Below are 25,143 nucleotides of genomic sequence, written 5' to 3'. Positions count from 1 at the left end.
TTTGACTTTTTTTGGGTCAACACCAAACCAAATCAAGAATGGTCGGTTTTTTTTTCTAACACCAAACCAATCAAACCAAACCATAAGTCGATTTTTTTTCTCGATTTAATTTAGTTCGTTGGTTTGGTTTGACTTGACGGTTTGATCTATACACCCCTACGTGTAGATATTCTAAGAGTTGGCATTAATTTGTCCCCCAAAAAAAAAACTCCATTGCATGCCTCGTGTAGGCATTCAAAAAGTTGGCATTAATCTTTAACATCTGCAATGGAATATGAAAGTCCAAGACAATAAATATGATGCATTAAGTGAGAGCAAACATTTTTCATTTACTGGGAACTTCAAATTTTGATATATAGAAAATGTATATTCTTTGTCTATTCTTGTTTATGATTATAGAAAATGTATATCGATATAGCTATAGAAAACAAGACTCGATCTAATGGTGTGAAGGTGAAGTTTAAAGTGGACTTAATGAATGAATTTTTCAGAAGGATACAAAGTAAATGTGTTAATATTGTCACATGTGGAAACATTCTAGGTAGGCCTTCAAGTAACGAAGACTTTCGGTATGGAAATTCAGAAGTTCCAGCGATCTAATTGAGTTTTAGCTTCAGCCATGTCTTTCTAAACTTTCTTCCTCTGATATAAACAAACCTTTGAAGAGCTATCTTTGTCTATTTGAAGGAAATTAAGATAGTTGTTCGAAATCTGCATGTTTCAGGTTCTCAAACAATCTATTTATAGGAAAACGCATGCCCTTTACTATTGTTTAATAAATGGAATCGCTGGCATTAGAAATAGACCATTCCTAAAAAGTTCTTCTTGTCCTTTTCGATAGTTGCATTATAATAAAATGCTTGATTAACTAGCAAAAAACTGCCAAGTGGTAGAAGGTGACTATTTTCAATATCAAAGATTAAGCAAGACTGTTTACTGATCGATCTTTGTGGCCTCACAAACCGATCAATGTCATAGATTCATTAACTATTGAGAATGATTTAGTTACCAAAGATACCAATTTATCATTTTTATCGTTTCCTTTACAACACAAAGTAATGCCGTAAGTTTATCTTCTTTGTATGCCACTTGTATATTGACATTATTCCCACCACATGAATAACAAACTTTCAACTAAACAAATTGATTCTACTGCTCATAGAACTCATAAGTATTCTTTTACAGGTTGTGAAATGGAGCATCTGCTAAGGAAAAAGTAGATCAAACAACAGGATAATACAAAAAATGCTATGAATATAAACCTACTGAACTACCCGCACCCAAGAAGAGAAATATAATTATCTTAAGATGCTCATAAAAATATCAGCCTATCAAATCTTTGAACTCCAAAAGCCACTCCTTAACTGATATTTTCTTTATTCTGGTAGTGCTCAGATTCAATGTTTGTAACTTTAAGCCTAAACCTTGTATTGTTTAAACCAAACTAGAAGCAACTCCTATAGCTTAAATCATCATTTTCTTTGTTAACTACATCAAATAATAAAAGAGAGGTTAACACTGAACAAAGGATATACCATGTTTCATTTCTTGGTTTTTCAATGCCTTATATTGAACTTAAATGGTTCTTATATTCATTTGTAACACTACTTATAGAGGAAATTTTTCTTTGAGTTAGTTATATAGGTGTTATCACATAATTCACCACAATACCGGTTCTCCCCCTTTTTTAATTCATTAAATAGAAAGATGATTTCTCCTGATTTTGGACAACAATAGAATTCTCCCTTACAATTAGCCCTCACCTCATTAGTTTTTTATGGGCTTATACTATATAACCAGATAAAAAGAATTCATAATTACTGTAAAAGAACTGTACATTGAAGCCTTATGGGACAATGTGACAGGCAGGAATCCAAATAGAATATGCCCTCATTACACTTGTAAAACAGACAGTCGTCATGTGTTCTAGAAACACATCTGATAACATAAAACCAAGATATGCCTGACCATCAAAATCTTGCTAGCTTCAAAATTATATGACAAAGATCCTAGACACGCATATATCCTTTTCGGCTCTCTACTCTACATTGAGATCCTAATAGCCATGCCACCACGGATACTAATATAAACTGAAGGTAGTAAGAAGAAATAAGGTACTCAGATTTGAATTCTGATGGAAATATATGGTAACTTTACCTTTTACTTTTATACGCTTGATCTATGTTTTCAATGAAATTCTTACACTTTTTGGACTGCATTAGTTTCTATGCTAAGGGAACAACAACTTCAAAGGATAGCCTTCATAATGCCAGATTTTCTACAGAATATTTTGAAAACTAAAATGAGATGAGTACTTTATAACAACCTTTTTTCATAAATAATTTTATTCAGCGACTTTTGACAAAGAAATGAGAACTTTTCTTTTTCCCTTTAAACGTATTATAAAAAGATATTGTTCATTTAGATAGACTACTACTATCATTTCTAGAGAAGCTCCAAACACAAAAAGACAGTACAAGATGGTCCACTATATTGCGTAGTGAATCTAGGAAATCCGTATGGATCCTAAAGCATGCTTCTAACATTTATTAATTTAATGCGGTATCTCCAAGGTGCATTATGCAGAGATAAAGAAGTCAACAAGTACCATTAAATTATATAGAAAAGAAATATTCAGTTTTCTCTACAACTTTAACTATTTTATATCTCAAAAGCACAGACAACTAAAATTTTTTGCCAATGCATGGACAAAATGGCATGTACAATAGTACAAGAACAAGTTTTGAACTTAACATACTGATTTTACCTCTAAGGCGTTAGTCACATAATGAATTGCAGCTTCATTTATTTTTCCTTCTGCCTGTGATAAGAAAGGTATTCCGTCAGTTTACCATTCACAGAAAAATCCATAAGTTTTATAAGGTATACAGACAGCTAAAACTTAATAAAAATTAAACAAAACTAGCACATTGAACACTTCACATTCTTCTTGACGGTATCAGACAATATATTAACTAAACCTCAGTCCGAAACTAACTAGAGTTGGTCTATACAAATCGTGTATATGCATTCTTATCCTGACCCATTTAATGTTGCTATGTAGAATGTCAATATGGCAGCTGTATTATTGTTTATTTTGTAATGTCTGACATGCTACTCATGTTTATGAGAGATTACCTGTAGAGTTGGTATAGAGGCAGGCCAAGAGTTCAAATCGGATATCCCTCTCACAGTTCATTCTCTGTGTATGAATCTTAAATATCTGTGCTACGCTACAGGTCAGGCAGGCTAAATTCAACTTTCCGATCCAATCGTCAAGGACATAAATAAAATTGGATCAAGTGCATCAGGTCTGCAAAATAATAGGATAGAGTTATAACTTGAGCAACATGATAACAAGATAGTAGCAGAATTTTACATTACCAAATGTGAATATATGGATGACAAATAGCTCCAGATTTTAATCACCAAAACATGAAATAACATAAGCAACTAAACAAGAAAAAGTAGATGTGCATACTGATGGAAAAAATAACTGTAGTATATAGGCAAACTAACCTATTAGTTGCCATGAGAACTTAAATATTCCCTCGAGCATCAAAACCATCTAGCCGGTTCACAATTTCAAGCATGGTCCGTTGAACTTCATTGTCTTCCCCGACTCTATCATCAAATCTTGCACCTCGAATGAAATCTACTTCATCGAAAAATACAATACAACCATTCTTGGTGTGTTCCATCTGTCATATCAAATGAATCAATGCTAAAGTTAAACTTAAATGAGTTCAACAATAAGTGTGTATTATCTGACAGTAGGATTTTAGTTCAATAGTAAAGATGTGAGGTGGCGTAGCTCATGAGTTTGAATCATGTAACATACACAAAGTCTGATATTTAAGTGGGAACATGGTATGTCAACACTCTCAGTGGACCAATTGGAGTTGGGAATTTGAGTGCTTCTAACATTAAATAGTTCACAAACCATTCTAGCCCCCTCACCAATATATTTCTGAACAAACTCACTACCAATAATGTGGATGAAGTATGCATCTGTACGATTTGCAACTGCTCTGGCAAGCAATGTTTTCCCAGTACCAGGAGGACCATAACAGAGAACATCCTTAGGGGGATCAATTCCAAGTTTTACAAATTGAGAAAAAAATGAAGCATAACCAAATTTGTCAACCAACCAAAGGGGAAAAAGAAAATCTAAAACACAACAGAAGAATGAGCACTCATCAGCACTTCTCACATCTTCTTAATTTTCTCTTTACATCCTCCTATATCATTATATGTAACATTAGGTTTTTTTCTCGATAGTGAAGTGACCATAGCTGAGATCCATTCTTCTCTGCAACTGTAACCTGATAGTATTGCCTCATCCGCTAGTAGCTGTATTAACTCATCCACTGAATCAACATAATCTCGGGTCACCTTGTATACAAAGGCAAATCAAGGTGGCTGGTGTAGTGTAATTTCTCTATTCTGTCCCTCAAGTTAATGGAATTTTCTATGTTGCTGCAGTTCCTACATACTGCACAATGCTATAAAACTTTCACAATATTATTGTTTAAGGTCTCCTTTCATTGTGAAAAATAGGTTCTGAACATCAATTGGCCCCTTAACCATAGTCATCTGTCTAATCTCGTTTACACAAACCAATTATATTAATAGCTAGAAGCTATAAAATTTTGTTAAGAATCCAATTTTGCCAATGATTTAAAGTTTAAACTCATCCTAAAACACAATTTCCGTGTATATTAGTTGGTCTTGGATTTGAGAAAAGATATTTGCTACCTTTTCATCATACATAGTAGTCTAGGTTGTTCGATTCCATTTCCAAACTTTTTGTACTCTTCATATCAGAGACGTGAAATTATGATACCTGGCTAAATAATAGGTCGGCTTGGCATAAATAAAGACTTTCAACATAGAAATTCAGAAGTTACACTGATCTAATTGAGTTTTAGCTTTAGCCATGACTCTCTGAGCTTTCTTCCTCTAATAAAAAATTAGTCAGTCTCGACTGGTCAAAATAAGGATTATTTAGAAGAACAAAGAAGGAGAGAAGCAATGAGAAGAATAACCAGCATAAAAGGGTCTTGTCTGCAAATCCTTCTAAAGATAGTCTATCAAAGAATGTTTGTGTACCAAAAACTGCAATTTCTGATCCAATATGGACAAAGAGCAGCTATGAAATCAGATGTAGGACCAAAATAAACTAAAGAAAGAACTAAGTGCTTCGTACGGACCAATCAAATGCAAACAAGAATATAGTTATGATGTGGTTCAGAATCCTTGTGTTTTACAAATACTCAGTGGACTGACTATACAAGGACTGGGTTACCTGGTTCTTTGTTTGTCTCATGTCTTCCATGTTTAGAGGCCTCAAAGCAATTACTCTTTCTTTTATGGCTTCTTCTCTCTCATCTGAATGACCTAGTATTAGGCTTTAATCCAATATCATCCACCGAACAATCCTATTTTAGATTAAAAAAAGAACAAAATTAATCCTATCTCAGATAATTCCTCAAGTTTCAATAGAAATAGTAAAATGCAAAAAAAAAACCTTAGATTCAGTATTTGCCATCATTTTGAGGGAGTCCCTACAACCACTCTTTCCATCCTAGAATACACTTAATCCATGGGACAAACTGCACCAGGAGTAGCATAGTCAGTGCATGAAACATAAAGTACGCAAAAGGAAAAGTAAGCTAATAAAAAATAAAAACTTGGCATCTACCTGATAAATGATATGAAAAGCTTCCCATTTCGATATTTTGGATCCTTATTATTTATTGAACGATATGATATAACAAAGATAACAACTTCTTCTATGTAATTAATTAAAACCATTGTGTCATCATGATAGATTGATCGTAGATCATTACATTTAAGGTCATTTGCTGCAAGCACCTCAACAATGTGATTCTTTTTGTCTTGAAATTGGATCATCTTCATATCCTCTTCTATTTGTGTTTTTTAATTGATGAAAGTTTCTCTAGTTCTCCATCTTTATACAAAGAAGGTAAGATACCATAGTGTGAAGCAAGAGACTGGACAAGCATTATAATTAAGATGGTGCCAGGATATCCTCACCTGGGAGTGCGCTCCACTCCACTTGTACTTTCCGATCCAATCGTCCAGTAATAAAGCTAGATGAAGTGTATCAGTTCTAGAAAAACAATATGATGGCTCTATAACTTGAGTAAGATGATAACAAGCTGGTAGCAGTATTTTACGCTACCAAACATAAATATATAGTGAAAAATAGCTCCAAATTTTAATCACCAAAACTTGAAATAACATAAGCAACTGAACAAAAAAAGTAGATGTGCATATTGATGGAAAAAAATAACTGCAGCATTGTAACACCCCAATTTTCTAAATCGGAATGCAACACGGTGCTCATAACCCCGAGGGATCACAAGCTAATCCATGACTGATATCTATACCTGTACACTACATACATAACATAATAATGGGGAAAACATGAACATGTAGGCCATAAGGTTCAACTAAATAAAGAATTTGTCAAAACATAATATCCATATAGGTGAAAGATATCCAAAATAGCTGAAAACTGAATCAAATCTGAATATAAGTGTGAATACTGAATCTGAAAGACTCTAAGAACTATCTGAATAAGGATTTGAAGGAACATGTCTCCAACTATCTCCGTGAACTGATAACTAGCTAAAATAATGATGAATAAATCAAATTATATTGTCCTCGAATAAAGAGGACTCACTAAATCTCTGTGACTGGAAATGCCATTATACTGCTGGTCTGGAGCTCGTGTCTCTGAACCTATGGTGTAACATGAAAAGAAAGAACCATAGCACAAATGCATCAGTACAAGGGAATGTACTGAGTATACGAGTGAGGTTGGCTAAATATGATTAGGGTTTGCATGCATGAATGATGCTAACGGTCTGACTGATATGAACGTAAGAGTACAAACATGCATACATAGTAATTGAAATCGTGGGTGCATGATAGCTAGTCCTGTATGGTAATACATGGTTTACTGATGGCTAACATGACTGATATTAAAATTCTGATAACATGGGCGACTGTATCTGATAATCCTAAATCGATGGAACTATCTGAGTTTCGTACTATAACTGAGTCTGACTGTACCTGACAGTCCTAATATACTAAAATCTGAAGCCCTATCTGAGTTCTTTTACTGAAAATGATTCTGAAATTGTGGGAGCTATTTGTCTAACCGACATGCCCTATGTATACCATTACAGCTAAGCTGGGGTTCAGTCTCTGCCCCGACTGGAGGGGTGTCAATACCACGTCACTAGTAAGGATAGTTGTGAGTGACCCTTATCTGGCAGGTACTCAAAGTGAGAATGGTGGAACCCTAAACTTATAGGTTAAGCCACCTCATCAACCCTAATCTGACAGGATAATATGTCTCAACCTACGCTGGCTACGTAGTTCTGGAACACAAGGATGACTTCTAAGAATCATACCCTAAACTGGTAGGTGAGTCCTCATCCTTGGGTTCACTTGGTGCTAAATTCTACTCCCATATGAAGATACTAAACATGATTCAACTTACTGTACATGGATAGATTAACTAACTTTCGTTGACTGAGGGAGTAGTACTATTATTTGAGAGTTAACTGAGATCATAAGATCTTTGAGGTTTCCTGAGTCACATGACTGACTGAGTTCTATAGATTATAGCTTGACTGAGATTATCGTGACAACATGACATGGGTGTAGGCACACAACTATGTTTTTCGGGTACGAATACCCCCAGGACTCGATAGAAGGAAACTGACACACATGACATGACTTGATCACAATATTTGAGTCCACAATTCATAATATCATAAGTAAAGGATATCATATTTCATATAGTTATTCAACATCTTAAACATTGTAGGGAATGCATGGATATAGTTTGCGTACATATTTTATATCTCTATTATCTTACATACTTCATACCACCACAATAGCAACACATGAAAAACATGGGATTCATATTGAAGTATATAGCTAACATGGACTTGTCATTTAGACAACATAGAACCACACAGACATGAATTTCTAGCATCCTAAGCATTTTATCAAACACCTTGCATGCATTCTTTAAGGCATAGGTGAGTTTCATACTTGCACCATATTAAACCACCTAAATTTCATGGTTTTCAATTAACAAACATATATATTCCATGAAAAAACCTTTAGATGTCACATTGAAACTTAAACAACAATCGTCAACATGTACATACTCATATCACCACAAAAAGTTTACAAAATAATATTTAAAACATGGTTCTTGAGCTCTATGAATGGATTGGATCCATAGATGAACACTACGCATACCTTAGAAAGGAAACCTTGATGATTTGCTGGAGAGTTCTTGGATTGGGAAACTTAATTCTCAATTATCATGGAAAAAGGCTTGAATCTTACTTTTGAGAGATGAGTTTGATGAAAACCCTAATCTTGTTGTTTAGAGTGTAAGAGAGGGTTTTTTGGATGCTTAACTGATGAAAAATGGGAAATATTATGCCTCTTTGGGGTTATACCTCGTGGAAGGTGAAGGAAAACACCAAAATACCCTTATGAAATAAATTTCTAGTTGCTGAAATTCATAGCAGACGACATATGTGACAAGGTGTCAAAAACTATAACAAGCCATTAAAAATGTCGTCACACAGGAGCTGGAATTGATGGTTTCTGCCTAAGACTGATGACCTTCGTGATAGGGCGTCACAAGTGTGGTAAGCTACCACGAATGTCGTCACTTAGGAGCTGGTTTCTGCCTAAGGCTTTGTGGTAGAGAGTCATAAGTGTGGTAAGCTACCACGAATTTTGTCACTTAGGAGCTGGTTTCTGCCTAAGGCTAACGACCTTCGTGGTAGGGCATCACAAGTGTGGTAAGCTACCACGAATGTCGTCACTTGGGAGCTATTTTCTGCCTAAGGCTAACGACCTTCATGGTAGCGCATCACAAGTGTGGTAAGCTACCATGAATTTCATCACTTAGGAGCTAGTTTCTACCAAAGGATGACGACCTTCGTGATAGGGCGTCACAAATGTGGTAAGCTACCACGAATGTCGTCACACTGTTTCCAGCCTGACATGCTGGAGCAAAATAAGAATAACTCTTTGCTCCGATAATGGATTTTGGAGAAATTGGTATCTTTGGAAATATAATTCAATTATCTATCTGTTGATAGGTTATGAGATCAAAAATTATAAGTATAATGAGAGATATGTTCATTTGAAGTTGACTATACCAATATCCTTCTCAAGAATTCAATTGGTAAGGAATGTTTTGATTTGTCTGATAGCTCGGAGTTATTTGAAGACTTAATATACATCTAACCTACTCATTGAACTATAAAAGAACCATGATTTACTATTTATGATCATGGTACATGGCTCTAATATTGGTTTGGATTTTTTGGGGTATTATAATATCTCCCCCTTGGAAACATTCGTCCTCAAATGATGACTGCTTGAGAGGGGAGAAAAGATAAAATGATGCGTACATTGATCATGCTCAACTGGCACATGATTTTAGGACTTAATTGAATTCTAAACTGAATATAGCCCAACTGAACATGCATATCTGATGCGTGACTGATAAGCTGAACTCATGAATGTATGATAAGCTATGTACTGATACTTGATACCAATTTTATACTGGAATTTTGAACATATAACTGAATAAGCTTAAATAAAATGGTTACCTCGAGCTTAGTCTAAATTAGTGGAGAAAATATAAGGGTACTTGATTTGCATGTCTGCTTCTGCTTCCCAAATAGCTCCCTCCACAGACTGATTCTGCCAAAGAACCTTGACTAGAGGGACTTCTTTGTTCCTCATCCTATGAGTCTGATAGTCAAGGATTTTGACTGGAATCTCTTCATAAGCGAGGTTATTCTGAATGTAAACGCTCTAAATAGGGACTACAACTGCTGGGTCACCTATGCACTTCTTGAGCAAAGAGACATGGAAGACTGGATGAACTGGGGCTAGATCTGAAGGCAATTCGAGCTTATAGGCTACCTTGTCGAAGCGACTGAGAATCCTGACGGGACCGATATATTGGGGCCTGAGCTTTCCCTTATTGCCGAATCATTTCACTCCCTTCATGGGAGAGATCTTGAGATAGATATAGTCATCGACCTCGAATTTGAGATCTTTTCTATGAACATCCGCATAAGACTTCTGTCGGCTCTGAGTAGCCCGGAGTCTTTCTCTGATCAACTAAACTTTCTCTAAGGCATCAAATAATAAGTCAGGCCCTATGACTGCGGTCTCACTAACTTTGAACCAACCGATCGGAGACCTATATCTCCTACGATAAAGAGCTTCGAATGGAGCCATCTGAATACTGGAGTGATAGCTGTTGTTGTATGCAAACTCAATCAAAGGAAATTGGTCATCCCAGCTTCCCTTTAAATCAATTGCATACACTCTTAGCATATCTTCTAGAGTCTAAATGGTCCTTTCTTCTTGACCATCTGTCTGAGGATGAAACGTTGTACTGAGATGAACTTGGGTACCAAGACCCTTTTGGAATGCTTTCCAAAAGTGAAAGGTGAACTGGGTACCTTTGTCTGAGATAATAGATAGTGGAACACCAAGTAATCTGACCAACTCCCTAATATAGAGTTTGGCATAATTCTTGACTGAGTAAGAGGTATGAACTGGAAGGAAATAAGCTGACTTGGTCATTCTGTCTACAATGACCCAAACTGAATCATGCTGATGATGTGTTCTAGGCAAACCCATCAGGAAGTCCATGTTCACTTCTTCCTCCTTCTAAGTAGGAATAGTGAACTCCTACATGGAACCACTAGGTTTCTGATGCTCTATCTTAACCTGCTGACATGTAGAGCACTTAGCCACAAACTCTGCAATGTCCCTCTTCATCACACTCTACCAATAGATCTCCTACAATTTGCAGTACATCTTAGTGGCCCCTAGATGAATAGAGTGTCGCGCACCATGCACTTCTGCAAGAATTTGCTGCCTCAAGTTATTTACACCAGGAACACACAGAAGACCCTAACAACGAAGAACTCCATCTCCCCCTTGGGATAAAACCTCTACTTCTTGACTTTGAACTGACTCATTTAGCTTGACAAGGCTAAGATCCCTGTCTTGCTTCTCTTTCACCTCGGAAACTAGAGATGACTCTGAACTACTCTAAACACATACACCACCCTCTAAAGAGTCGACTAAGTGAATGTCTATTCTGGTAAGATGATGAATCTCATGAGCTAATTTCTTCTTACTATCCTCAACATGGGAAACACTACCCATGGACAGTATACTGAGTGCGTCGGCCACTACATTGGCCTTGCCAGGATGATAAAGGACACTCACGTCATAATCCTTCAAGAGCTCTAACCACCTTCTCTAATGAAGATTAAGATCTTTCTGGGAAAAGACATACTGAAGGCTATTATGATCTGTGAAGACGTCTACATTAACACCGTATAGATGATGCCTCCAAATCTTTAAGGCAAATACAACTGCTTCTAACTCAAGGTCATGAGTAGGATAATTCTTCTCATGGGGCTTTAACTGTCTAGAGGCGTAGGCTATTATTATACCATGCTGCATGAGGACACAACCTAAACCTAATCTGGATGCATCACAATATACTACGAATCCATCGGAACTGTCGGGAAGTGCTAAAATTGAAGCTGAGGTGAGTCGAGTCTTCAACTCCTAAAAACTCTTCTCGTAAGGTTCTGACCACTAAAACTTTACCTTCTTTAAGTTAATTTGGACATAAGAGATGCAATAGAATAAAATCCCTCAACAAACTATCGGTAATAACTAGACAAACCCAAGAAAATCCTGATATCTGATGGAGAGACAGGGCGAGGCCAGTTTCTTACCACTTTGATTTTCTGGGGATCTACTCTAATGCCATCACCGAAAATAATGTTGCCAAGCAATGCTACTAATCTTAGCCAAAATTTGCACTTACTGAACTTGGCAAACAACTGGTGATCCCTGAGAGTCTGAAGAACAATTATGAGATGGTCTGAATGATCACACTGTACGAGAATAGACTAGAATATCATCTATGAAGACTATGATGAATATGTCCAAGTACTGCTTGAACACCCGGTTCATCAAGTCCATGAAATCTATAGGGGCATTGGTAAGACCAAAGGACATGACTAAAAATTTAAAGTGACCATACCGAGTAAAAAAAGCTATTTTTAGAATGTCACATTCTCTAACTCTGAGATGATGATAGCCTGATCTGAGGTCTATCTTGGAGAAATAACTGGCACCCTAAAGTTGGTCAAACAAGTCACCTATCCTAGGCAGCGAATACCTATTCTTGACCATGACTTTGATGAACTGATGGTAATTAATACACATTCTAAGAGAACCGTCTTTCTTACGCACGAATAATACTGGCGCACCCCATGAGGATACACTGGCCCGATGAATCCCATATCTAAGAGATCCTTTAACTAATCTTTTAGTTCCTTGAGTTCTGCTGGTGCTATTCTATATGGCAGAATAGAAATAGGCTGAGTATCTAGGAGAAGGTCTATGCCAAAGTCTATTTCCTTTTCGAGAGGAATGCCTAGAAGATTTTGGGAAAGACGTCTGAATATTCATTAACCACTAGGACTGATTCGAGACTGGGAGATTCAGAACTGGAATCCTTAACATGCACGAGATGATTCACACACCTCTTAGAAATCATTTTCCCTGCCCGAAGGTAGGAAACAAGCTGACCCCTGAAAGACGAAGTGCTACCCTTCTACTCTAGGATGGGCTCATTCGGGAACTGAAATTGAACTATCTTATCTCTACATTCGACTATGGCATAGAAGGAATGAAGACAATCCATGCCGAGAATGATATCAAAATTAGTCATCTCTAACTCGACTAAATCTAGTGACGTGGATTTCTTAAATATCATAATCGGGCAGTTCCTGTATACCCACCGAGCTATGATAGTTTTACCCACTGGGGTAGAGACTGAAAAGGGCTCTGCTAAAATTTTGGGACTGATTCCAAAATTGCCTGGTATGTATGGAGTGATAAAAGACAAGGATGCACCTGGGTCTAGCAAAGAATAAACATGAATATGGAAAATTTGTAATGTACCAGTAACAACATCATGAGAATTTTCCTGATCCTGTAGGGTCTGAGGAGCATAGAGTCTATTTGGGCGTTGCCCACTAGTAGCACTGGAAGTGACACCCTAATAGTTTGGGCAATCATACTAAGCTGTGGAATGATTCTGCTGATCCTGAGGGCATAGCTGAGGAAACTCCTTAATCCTGTGGCCTGGCTTACCACAACCAAAACAGACATCACTACCGGCTCTACAAATACCCTTACGGTTCTTACCATAAGTCTGATAAAGGGGGTTTGTTCGGGCACTGCTAACACTGCCTTGATATTTAGATCCTAGTGCTCTGTCTCTGTTGTCGTCCCTGAACTTCGGCATTGGGGCCCTAGTGGAGAAAGGGGCTGGAACTACTGACTTAGGATGAAACTACAAATGATTCCCTTCCTCTGATTTGGGCTGAGAAAAACTGAAACTGTCTGCTCTTTCTCTCTCGTTCTGCCTCTTCCTAGTCTTAACCTTTTGCTCCTCTATTTGTTGAGTATGGGTCATGAGCCTGGCTAAAGTTATATTATTGTTCAGCATCGCAGACCTACACTCATTTACCATGCCATCATTCACCCCTGACACGAACTTGCTCATCTTAGCCCTGTTGTCTGCAACCACATGAGGGGCATATCTGGCTAGCTGAGTAAATCTAAAAGAATACTCTCTAACTATCATATTTCCCTTCCTGAGATTGATGAACTCAAGAACTTTATCCTCTCTCAGCTCTTGGGGAAAGAATCTGTCTAAGAAAGCCGTGACAAATTCTTCCCACTCAACAAGACCTGCATCCTCTAACCTTTCTGCTAACCACTACTTGTACCAAGTGTGAGAGAAATCCTGCAATTGGTATACGGCTAACTCGGCACTCTGAGAAAAAGTAACTCTCATGATATCAATGACCTTCTGGACTTAGTCAACGAATTCCTGAGGATCCTCGTCTGGCTTAGACCTGAAGAAGGACGGAGCTTTTATATGGGTGAATTCTTGAATCCTAGTTGCTACTGAATTGGACATTGGGTTGGTCGGAACGACTATTGGTCATTCATTCTGGGAAGCTACAGACTGAGCAAGAGCAGTAAATACGGTCCTGAACTCCGTATGAGAAACATGTTCGCCCAAAGGATCTTTGGGATGTGGAGTAGGCTGATTTATTCTCTTTGAAGGCATGTTTTTGAAATAAGAGAAGAGCGGATTAGACTAAGAGACTGACTTGAAATTATGTTTACTAGCACGACATGAATACTGAAGAAAGGAAACTGTTCCTAAAATATCTTATAGCCTCCTGTACATAAATGTGGCGCGCAACACACCCATGTACAAGACTCTACTAGATGCGGCTTTTAGACTTCCTAGGACTCTATTGAACCTTAGGCTCTGATACAAAGTTTGTAAAGCCCCGATTTTCTGAATTAGAATACTACACTGTGCTCATGACCCCAAGGGACCATAAGCTAACCCCTGACCGATATCTGTACCTGTACACTGTATATATAACGTAATAATGTAGAAAATATGAACATGTAGGCCATAAGGTTCAACTGAATAAAGAATCTGTCAAAACATAATATCCATATGGGTGAAAGATACCCAAAATAGTTGAAAACTGAATCAAATCTGAACATAAATCTGAATACTGAATCTGAAAGCCTCTAAGAACTATCTGAATAAGGATTTGAAGAAACATGTCTCCAAATAACTCCGTGAACTAATAACTGGCTAAAATAATGGTGAATAAATCAAATTATATTATCCTCGAATAAAGAGGACTCACTAAATATCTGTGACTGGAAATGCTATTGTACTGCTGGTCTAGAGCTCGTGTCTCTGAACCTATGGTGTAACATGAAAAGAAAGAACCATAGCGCAAATATGTTAGTACGAGAGAATGTACTGAGTATACGAGTGAGGAAGGCTAAATATGAATAGGGTTTGCATGCATGAATGATGCTAACGGTCTGACTGACATGAACGTAAGAGTACAAACATGCATACATAGTAACTGAAATCGTGGGTGTATGATAGCTAGTCCTGTATGCTAATACAAGGTTTACTGATGGCTAACATGACTGATACTAAAATTCTGATAACATGGTCGACTGTATCTGACAATCCTGAATCTGATGGAACTATCTGAGTTTCATACTGTAACTGAGTCTGACTATACCTGACAGCCTGATATACTAAAATCTGAAGACCTATCTGAGTTCTTTTACTGAGACTAATTTTAAAACTGTGGGAGGTAGTTGTTTAACCAACATGCCCTATGTATACTATTACGGCTAAGCTAGGGTTCAATCTCTACCCCGATTGGAGGGGTGTCAATACCGCGCCACTGGTAAGGACAGTTATGAGTGACCCTTATCTGGAAGGTACTCAAAGTGAGAATGGTGGGACCCTAAACTGACAGGTTAAGCCACCTTATCAACCCTAATCTAACAGGCTAAGATGTCTCAACCTACGCTGGCTACGTAGTTCAGAAACATAAGGATGATTGCTAAGAATCACACCCTAAACTGGTAAATGAGTCCCCATCCTTGGGTTCACTCGGTGATAACTTCTACTCCCATCTGAAGAGACTAAACATGATTCAACTGACTGTACATGGACAGATTAACTGACTTTCGTTGACTGACGGAGTAGTATTATTATCTGAGAGTTAACTAAGATCATGAGATTTTTGAGGTTTCCTATGTCACATGACTGACTGAGTTCTATAGATTATAGGTTGACTGAGATTATCGTGACAACATGACATGGGTGTAGGCACACAGCTATGTTTTTCGGGTACGAATATCCCCAGGACTCGATAGAAGGAAACTGACACACATGACATGACTTGATCATAAGATTTGAGTCTACAATTCATAATATCATAAGCAAGGGATATCATATTTCATATAGTTATTCAACATCGTAAACATTGTAGGGAATGCATGGATATATTTTGTGTACATATTGTATATCTCTATTATCTTACATGCTTCATACCACCACAATAGCAACACATGAAAAACATGGGATTCATATTGAAGTATATAGCTAACATGGACTTGTCATTTAGACAACATAGAACCACACAGACATAAATTTCTAGCATCCTAAGCATTTTATCAAACTCCTTGCATGCATTCTTTAAGGCATAGGTAAGTTTCATACTTGCACCATATTAAACCACCTAAAATTCATGGTTTTCAATTAACAAACATATATATTCTATGAAAAAACCTTTAAATATCACATTGAAACTTAAACAACAATCATCAACATGTACATACTCATATCACTACAAAAAGTTTACAAAATAATATTTTAAACATGGTTCTTGAGCTCTATGAATGGATTGGATCCATAGATAAACAGTATGCATACCTTAGAAAGGAAAACTTGATGATTTGCTAAAGAGTTCTTTGATTAGGAAACTTAATTCTCAATTATCTTGGAAAAAGGCTTGAATCTTGCTTTTGAGAGATGAGTTTGATGAAAACCCTAATCTTGTGGTTGATAGTGTAAGAGAGGGTTTTTTGGATGCTTAACTGAAGAAAAATAGGAACAATTATGCCTCTTTAGGGTTATTAATCGTTGAAGGTAAAAGAAAAGACCAAAATACCCTTATGAAATAAATTCCCAGTTGCTGAAAATCATAGCTGACGATATTTGTGACAAGGCATCAAAAAATGTGACAAGCCATCAAAAATGTCGTCACACAGGAGCTAGAATTAATAGTTTCTGCCTAAGCCTGAAGACCTTCGTGATAGGGCATCACAAGTGTGGTCAGTTATCACGAATGTCGTCACTTAGGAGCTGGTTTCTTCCTAAGGTTGAGGACCTTCGTGGTAGGGCATCACAAGTGTGGTAAGCTACCATGAATGTCATCACTTAGGAGCTGGTTTTTGCCTAAGGCTGATGACCTTCGCGGTAGGGCATCACAAGTGTGGTAAGCTACCATGAATATCATCACTTAGGAGCTGGTTTCTGCGTAAGGCTGACGACCTTCGTAGTAAGGCGTCACAAGTATGGTAAGATACCATGAATGTCATCACTTAGGAGTTGGTTTCTGCCTAAGGTTGACGACCTTTATAATAGGGTGTCACAAATGTGGTAAGCTACCACGAATGTCGTCACACTGTTTCCAGCCTGACATGCTAGATTAAACTAGGAATAATTCTTTGCTCCGATAACGGATTTTGGAGAAATTGGTATCTTTGAAAATATAATTCAATTATCTATCTGTTGATAGGTTATGAGCTCAAAAATTCCAAGTATAATGATAGATATGCTCATTTGAAGTTGACTATACCAATATCCTTCTCAAGAATTCAATCGTTAAGGAATATTTTGATTCGTCTGATAGCTGGGAGTTATTTGAAGCCTTAATATACATCTAACCTACTCATAAAACTATAAAAGAACCATTATGTAATATGCATGAGCTTGGTACATGGCTCTAATATTGGTTTGGATTTTTTGGGGTATTACAAGCATATAGGCAGACTAACCTATTGGTTGCCATGAGAAATTAAATATTCCCTCGAGAAGCAAAACCATTTAGCCAGTTCACAATTTCAAGCATGGTAGATTGAACTTCATTGTCTCCCCTGATTCGATCATCAAATTGTGCATCTCCATGGCATCTACTTCATCGAAAAACATAATGCAGACCCTCTTAGAGCGTGCCATCTATCATGTTCGAAAGTGGGATTTTTGTTCAATATTAAGGATGTGAGGTGGTGCAACTCATGAGTTTGACCCCTGTGTCTGATATTTAAGTGGGAACATGGTAGAGGTGTAGGTCAATACTCTCAATGAACCAGTTGAAGTTGGGAATTAGAGTGCTTCTAACCTAGAACAGTTCACGAACTATTCTAACCCCCTCACCAACATATTTCTAAACATGCTCACTACCAAGAATGCAAATGAAGCATCCATCTGTACGATTTGCAACTGCTCGGGCAAGCAATATTTTCCCAGTACCAGGAGGACCATAGCAGAGAACATCCTTAGGGGGGATCAATTCCAAGTTTGATAAATTTTTTAGGGTGAAGAATGGGAAGCTCAACAACCTATTGTTAACTGAGCAAGAAAAAGAGTAAAACCTAATTTGTCAACCAACCAAAGGGGGGAAAGAAAATCTTAAACACAGCAGAAGAATGAACACTTATCATCACCTCTCGCATCTTCTCAATTTTCTCTTTAAATATCCAATTACATCATTATATGTAACATCATTTACCCAAAAAATTAAAGAAAACCAAACAGCACAAACACCAGGCTAAAAACAAACATGGTAAGATATCATGTTAAATTAGTGTAGGTTCTCAAAAGAAAAGGAAAATGACTGATAGATCTCTAAATTAAGACACATCAAACTTTTTACTCTTGCTTTGTTGTTAACCAAAATATGCTACTCACTATTGGTTAAGCACAGACCTCTTAACTCTGAATTATTTACGGAGACTTACATGACAAATTGCTTCCAAATACACACAGAAATTAATACAGCCAATACCATATGTGAAAGACAACATAACATACCTTAGCAATTTTCTTGACATTTATAACATATTTTGCATCTTCAGTACTGGGGCTAATTATCTTTGTACACCTAGCCACCTGCTCTAAAGATCTAGTTATAGCTTTAAAGTATCTGATGAACAAAGCCTTGTCATTTTTATTTACAAAAATACACACCTGAAGAGGTTGCTCCTCCTGTATTATCTGCTTATCAGAAGCTATATCCCATTGACTTAGTGCAGCTAACCCAGTGTCAGATTTCTTAATACCTGTAGATGCGGTAAATTTGAATAGGAAAATGTGCAAAGAAAAAGAAGTAAGAAACACATCTATACATTTTAATAGAACCAAATCAATTTCCAGGATCAAGGGATGAGAAAACTTTCTTTCTTTCTCCATTGGTTATTGTTAGCACCCAAAAACCAAAGAGCAAAACAACAAGCAACTGAACAGTAGTTTGAAACTAGTGATGTCATAAAAGCAAAACAACAGGCAACTGAACAGTAGTTTGAAACTAGTGATGTCATAATTTCAATCACATACCAAAAGCAAATACATATAAAAATTTAACAGGAAAGACCTATAACCAAAAATTTGAAGTCAACTGGAACATAACTAGGCAAGAAGATGTTCTGTTAATTATTTTGGTAGAGCAGAAGAATGATGAGGATTGGAAAGGCATTTTGGTTTTGGATTTTTTCCTATGTTAAATTGCGTGTTAGTTAGACACTCCTGCTGACTTGCACCCTTAGCCTCTATCTCTCTACTGAATTACCCTACTAAATACACCTCATCAAAATCTATGTTAAGAGTTTGGATTGACACTTAGAGGTTCTCCAATCAACTCTTATTTTCCTCTGTACTCTCATCTACTTGACATTCAAACATTAGATTTGAATTATCTTCTTCCTCCCCATAATTATTTTCTTCCACAAAATCAGATGTATCACCACAATGGAGTTCATTCTATTATGCAGCTGCTTGGGCAGAACCACATCAGTAATATCTAAATTACTCTAGGTATTATTATCCATGTTCTGAAAATCTTTTTCCTTTATAACCTCAGTATATCAATGTTTGTTCCATTTGTTTAACCACCAGATAAGCAAGTGTCACATATATCTTGAGATATCTTTTTTTCAATCAAATATAGGTTGAATACTGCAGGTGTCATGCAAACTGGAATGTTAGAAATAAATAGGAAAGAGCAACATCATAAGTTACTACATAGAACAACAGAAAAGCTACACCAAAATTTGCTACGTACCATTTATCATGATTAACTGACACATCTTTATATAGTAAACTCTAAGTGTGCTTATCCTGGTTTCATTGACTTTTCCTTCTATCATCAGTTATTTGTCTATCTATTTATTTTTGGTAAGTTCATTTACTACACTGTATGTTTGTCTTTGAATGGCTTTCGCCTACATTATTTGCAAGAATCACCTAAATTTTAGAGGAAAAAATTATAGCAAAATATGAACTAAAATAATTAGATGGAACTATCATAAAAGAGGACCAACATTGAAAAAATATATTGAACTAAAAAAGTTTTCTCTTTGATGAATGAAAAGCTAAGTGCAAGAGACAAAATTTTTAGATGAAATAAATTGGTTAAACCAGTATGATGCTGTACTTTTCCTTGGGGGGATCTATTTATCAGTAAACATACAAATACTAGTTTTAGTGGTACTTCATCTTTTGATAAAGTAAGTAATATCATTGATGGCACCAAGAAAATGCAAAAAACTAAAGTTTGAGTGGTACTTCATTTCTATCATATCAATGTCACAACTGCAGCTAATGTGAATATTTCCACCAACCAACAGAAAATTAATGGATGAATGAAATGGATCCTCCAAGGACCATGATTAGATGCAGCAAGCTCAAGATTCAACATAAAATGTGATAGGACGAAAAGGACTAAAATGCAGACTCTATTCTTATAGGTATAATTCCAGAGGAAGATCAAAGCCTTGAGTCTCATTTGTCATAATATAGTTCAAATATTATACTCTAAAATTAAGTTGGATATTCTTTTAGGAACCACTTTGAAGACTACTCTGTTTAGTCAATCCAGGTGGTGAATAAAGCTTACTAACTTATCACTTTTCTCTAACTTTCTTTGTCCAATTTTTAAAATTAAACCAAGCATGTAGTCAGAATTCACTTTGGCATAATGGTGCTACTTATGGAGATGGGCTCAAAGGTTGGAACAATAAGAAAAAAAATTTCAAGGCAAGGAAATCAATCTAATCATTTACTTGCAGGAGGTTTGCAACAAGCAAAAGACCAATATTTTATTTTCTTTTTTATCTTCATGGAAATTTAGCTCAATAGGCGTGTCTGCAAATAACTTATGAAATTCATCCCCCTAAAATCAACTAAACAAGATATAAATAATTTAGGAGAGTTACACATTAACATATACGTAACTAACCTTACTTATTATGAGTTTACATCACAAGTCAATGTCATCGTTGTCATCTGTGCTATCAGCTTCATTATTAGTATTACTATATTACCTTCATTCTCCTTATGGTCACTGATGTACTCAACCATAGTTTCATCCTCTTGGTCAGAATCTTCTCCATTATAATCAACTTCAACTTCATATTCTATTTGAGCCTCCAATTCAATTACATTTGCATCTATGATAGTCGACTCAACATCATCTCTATGTAGTTGACTCAATATATCAACTGTATCATTAACAATTGGTTTACTTTTAAGTGACGTGTCTTGATACACTTTAACATTTGTAACAGGCAACTCATCATTTTCTACCTATGAGTTTTCCTTCTCTAGCACATCATATATGTGTCTAGCTTGAAATTTGAGCACAATTTGCCAATATTCCCCCAGTTTTGGGTCATCGATATAAAATACTTGCTTTGCTTAAGTAGATAGTACAAAGGGATCTTGTTCATACCAAAATCTTTTAACATGGATGCTCATAAAATTTTTATCTTCTTGCATCCCTGTTTTCTTGCGAAGATCAAACCACTTGCATTTGAATAGGAAAACTTGATTTTCTTCAACATACTCTAACTCAAGGATGTCTGTTATGATACCATAAAAATCAATGTCCACTTTTTCATGAAGGCCTCTAAAAACTATACCATAATTTTGACTTTTACATAAATTATCACGTTGTTGAATATGGTACCTAACACCATTTACAATACAACTAGTACGTTTTGTTCCACACATATCAATACCCATAGCTAAAGAATATACTTTCATGATAGACCTTGACTTCTCCTTACTAAATAACTGCATAATCTATGAGGAAAAGTTACTGCTTTCAATTAGTAAAGAACGAAAAGATAAAATTTAAGCACACAACATGATTATTATCTTAAAGTCACTTACTTTTCTTCTGAACCATAAAAAAAATTGTTCTCTGTGTTTCTCTTCTATATCCACAACACCTTGCTTCAATAGCTCTTCTTTATGCTTTCTGCATGTAACAAAGTAAGTTATTTAGAAATGGTTTAAATAAAAATATCAATATATGTAAATATATATATATAAAAGAACTACTTACTCAAGAAAAGATTCTGCTTCTTCACAATTATTCAACACATACCACTGAGCCATGCCAAAATCTTTCTTTGGTATTGCATCATAATCTCCATCTTTATATGGTCTAACATTTTTTGAAAATATATCTAAAATAGGCTTATTATTATTGCTAGATCCATCATCCTTTCTATATTTATGATTAAATCTAGTGTCAATGTCATCAAGATACATAGAACAAAATGACAAACATTCATCAATAATATAGTCTTCTGCAATAGAACCTTCAGGTCGTGCCTTATTTTGAATATAACGCTTAAGCTTGAACAAGAACCTCTCAATTTTGTACATCCAACGATATTGTACTGGTCCTCCATGCATTGCCTCTCATGGTAAATGCACAGCTAAATATACCATAACATCAAAAAAGCACGTGGACAGATCATATCAAGATTACATAATATAACAACTATATCCCTTTCTAGTTGTTCCAAGTCATCTCGTCTCAATTTATTAAAACATACTCGTTGAAACAAATCACTTAACTCAATCAATGTTGAAGAGACATCTTTATTTTTAAATCCAAGAATAGTAATAGTCATCACTCGATGTAACAAAACATGATATTCATGACTTTTGATTTTGGTCATCTTACCATCATCCCCAGTTATACACTCTGAGATATTTGAAGCATAGTTATCAGGAAATTTAATAGACTTTAACAATGCCCAACACTTGTTTTTCCACAATGCCCAAAACTTGTTTTTCTCTTCTTTTGACATATTATAACAAGAACCAGGCATTGTATAATTAGAACCATCATGGTGCAACCATAGTTCTTGTCTTATGTTCATATCCTTTAGATTTTGTCTTTCTTTATATGTATCTTTAGTTTTTCCCTCAATATTCTATAACATCCCCAAAATAGCCTTACAAATATTTTTTCTATGTGTATGACATCTAAATTATGTCGCAACTTCAAGTTCTTCCATTAGGGCAGCTCAAATAGAATACTTCTCCTCACCCAATTCAACTCTTCAGGAAGACGTTTCTTTCTTTTATTTTTTGAGTGTTTTCCTGGGTTATAAGTAATGAGTAAATTCAATTATTGCAAGATATCATCACCTGAGAGCTCTTTTGGCTTCATTCTTTTTTCTATCTTCCCATCAAATTTCTTACTTCTTCTCCAAGAGTGACTGGATTCAAGATACCAACGGTGACCTGTGTAAGAAATTTTACCTCTTACCCTATGTGAAGATGCATCCTTATTACAAGTAGGACATGCCATGTATACCTTAGTAGTCCATCCAGATAGATTGCCTAATTCATTAAAAAAATTATATGTTCAAAAATAGTTTATAACCTGAACATTAACATAACATATGCAGAAAAACAAGATTCTCTACAATAATGAATGAAAATTTAATTTCCTCATGCGTTGTCAACCAACTAAAATAACACCTTTTTTCATGCAAAAATATAATTTTAATAATTACACAACTTTTCTCTCTCTCCATGTTCTTTATTTCTTATTAGAAGAGTTGTCCTCAAAAATTGAAAAATAAAAAAGAATTTTAGGGAGTAGTTTGAAAGATACTAATGATCCAAGTGATAAAGGCGTTATATAACAATACACTTGAACTTGGAAGGAAATGCTATCAAAACTGAAAAAAATTAAGAAAGCAGTCATGAGGAAAACTTGATGAAGAACTTACTACAAGAGTAAGATCCATAATGTTTCAAGAAAATACCCCGCACTTTAATTCCCCATCTTTCTTACTCAGTGATAAAAAAGTTATGAAGAGAATTAGTCGAATACATACAAATATTTACAAAGTTTGGCTCCTTCAAATCATCTTACAATACCACACAACTAGTCTAATACATAAATAGTATAGATTATTAGAAAACTAGAAAAGTATAGAATTTAGAAACAGACCATAAGCTGGAAAGTCATTTATGGTCCATAAAATAACAGCATGCATTTTGGAAGATTCCTCAGTTGATGCATCGAATGTTTCTACACCATCACTCCATAACTCTTTCAATTCATCAACCAACAACAACAACAACAACAAACCCAGTGTATTCCCACTTTGTGGGGTCTGGGGGGGGTAAGATGTACGCAGTCCATACCTCTACCTCTGATGAAGTAGAAAGGCTGTTTCCGAAAGACCCCCGGCTCAAGTTACGAGATATCAAACAAACACATAGTACAGCACAGAAGCAGATGACATAAATAAATATCAATATTCTTTCTTGGTGCTTAGGGACCAAGAATAAGTAATGACATCATCATAAATAGGTCCTTAAAACATTTTCATGGAGGAAGATTATAAGGAACAAGAATGACAGGCCACATACTATATGATGTGCTCATGTTACCATATGGATTAAAACCATTAGTTGTAAAACCGAATCTAATATTACGAGGTTCTTGTGCAAACCACTGATGGTTCTTGTCAAACTCTTTCCATGCTTCGGAATTAGCGGGATGCCTTAATACATTAGCCTCATCTAGATATTTCTCTTTATGCCAACTCATGCCCACACTCATTTTACTAGACATAAATAACATTTGAAGTCTTGTCTTTAATGGAAAATACAGCAGAACTTTATGAGGAATCCTTTTATCCCTTCCATTGTCAATTTTCCACTTCGAAGTACCACAATGTGGACACTCTTGTCTATCTTTATGTTCAGCCTAGAACAACACACAATCATTTTTGCAAGCATGGATCAAAATGTATCCTAATCCCAAACCCTGAAACATATTTTTAGCATAAATCAGAACTTGGTATTTTGATATTAAGAATCAAAAAAACATCTTTTACCTTCAGTTTCAACAAATAGAAAGTCAAAATCCAGCTATATACACCCAATCATAGAAATCTTTTACCCCAAAATAAAAAGTTACAATCTTGAACAAGAAATTCATATTAAAATATAGATTAACCATAGAAAATTGAGGTAATTAACTAAATCAACTCACCTGAATATAA

General features: G+C 35.8%; 1 pseudogene; it reads right to left on the bottom strand.

Annotated features, from left to right (window-relative positions):
* Positions 1-2,801: 2,801 nt before the first annotated feature.
* LOC124897806 lies at positions 2,802-22,522 on the bottom strand (annotated as a pseudogene).
* Between the last annotated feature and the right edge of the window lie 2,621 nt (positions 22,523-25,143).

Source organism: Capsicum annuum, chromosome 1, assembly GCF_002878395.1.
Source record: "Capsicum annuum cultivar UCD-10X-F1 chromosome 1, UCD10Xv1.1, whole genome shotgun sequence".
NCBI classification, from domain to species: Eukaryota; Viridiplantae; Streptophyta; class Magnoliopsida; order Solanales; family Solanaceae; genus Capsicum; species Capsicum annuum.
Note: the sequence above shows the minus strand (reverse complement) of the source record. Positions and strands in the feature narration are given on the sequence as shown.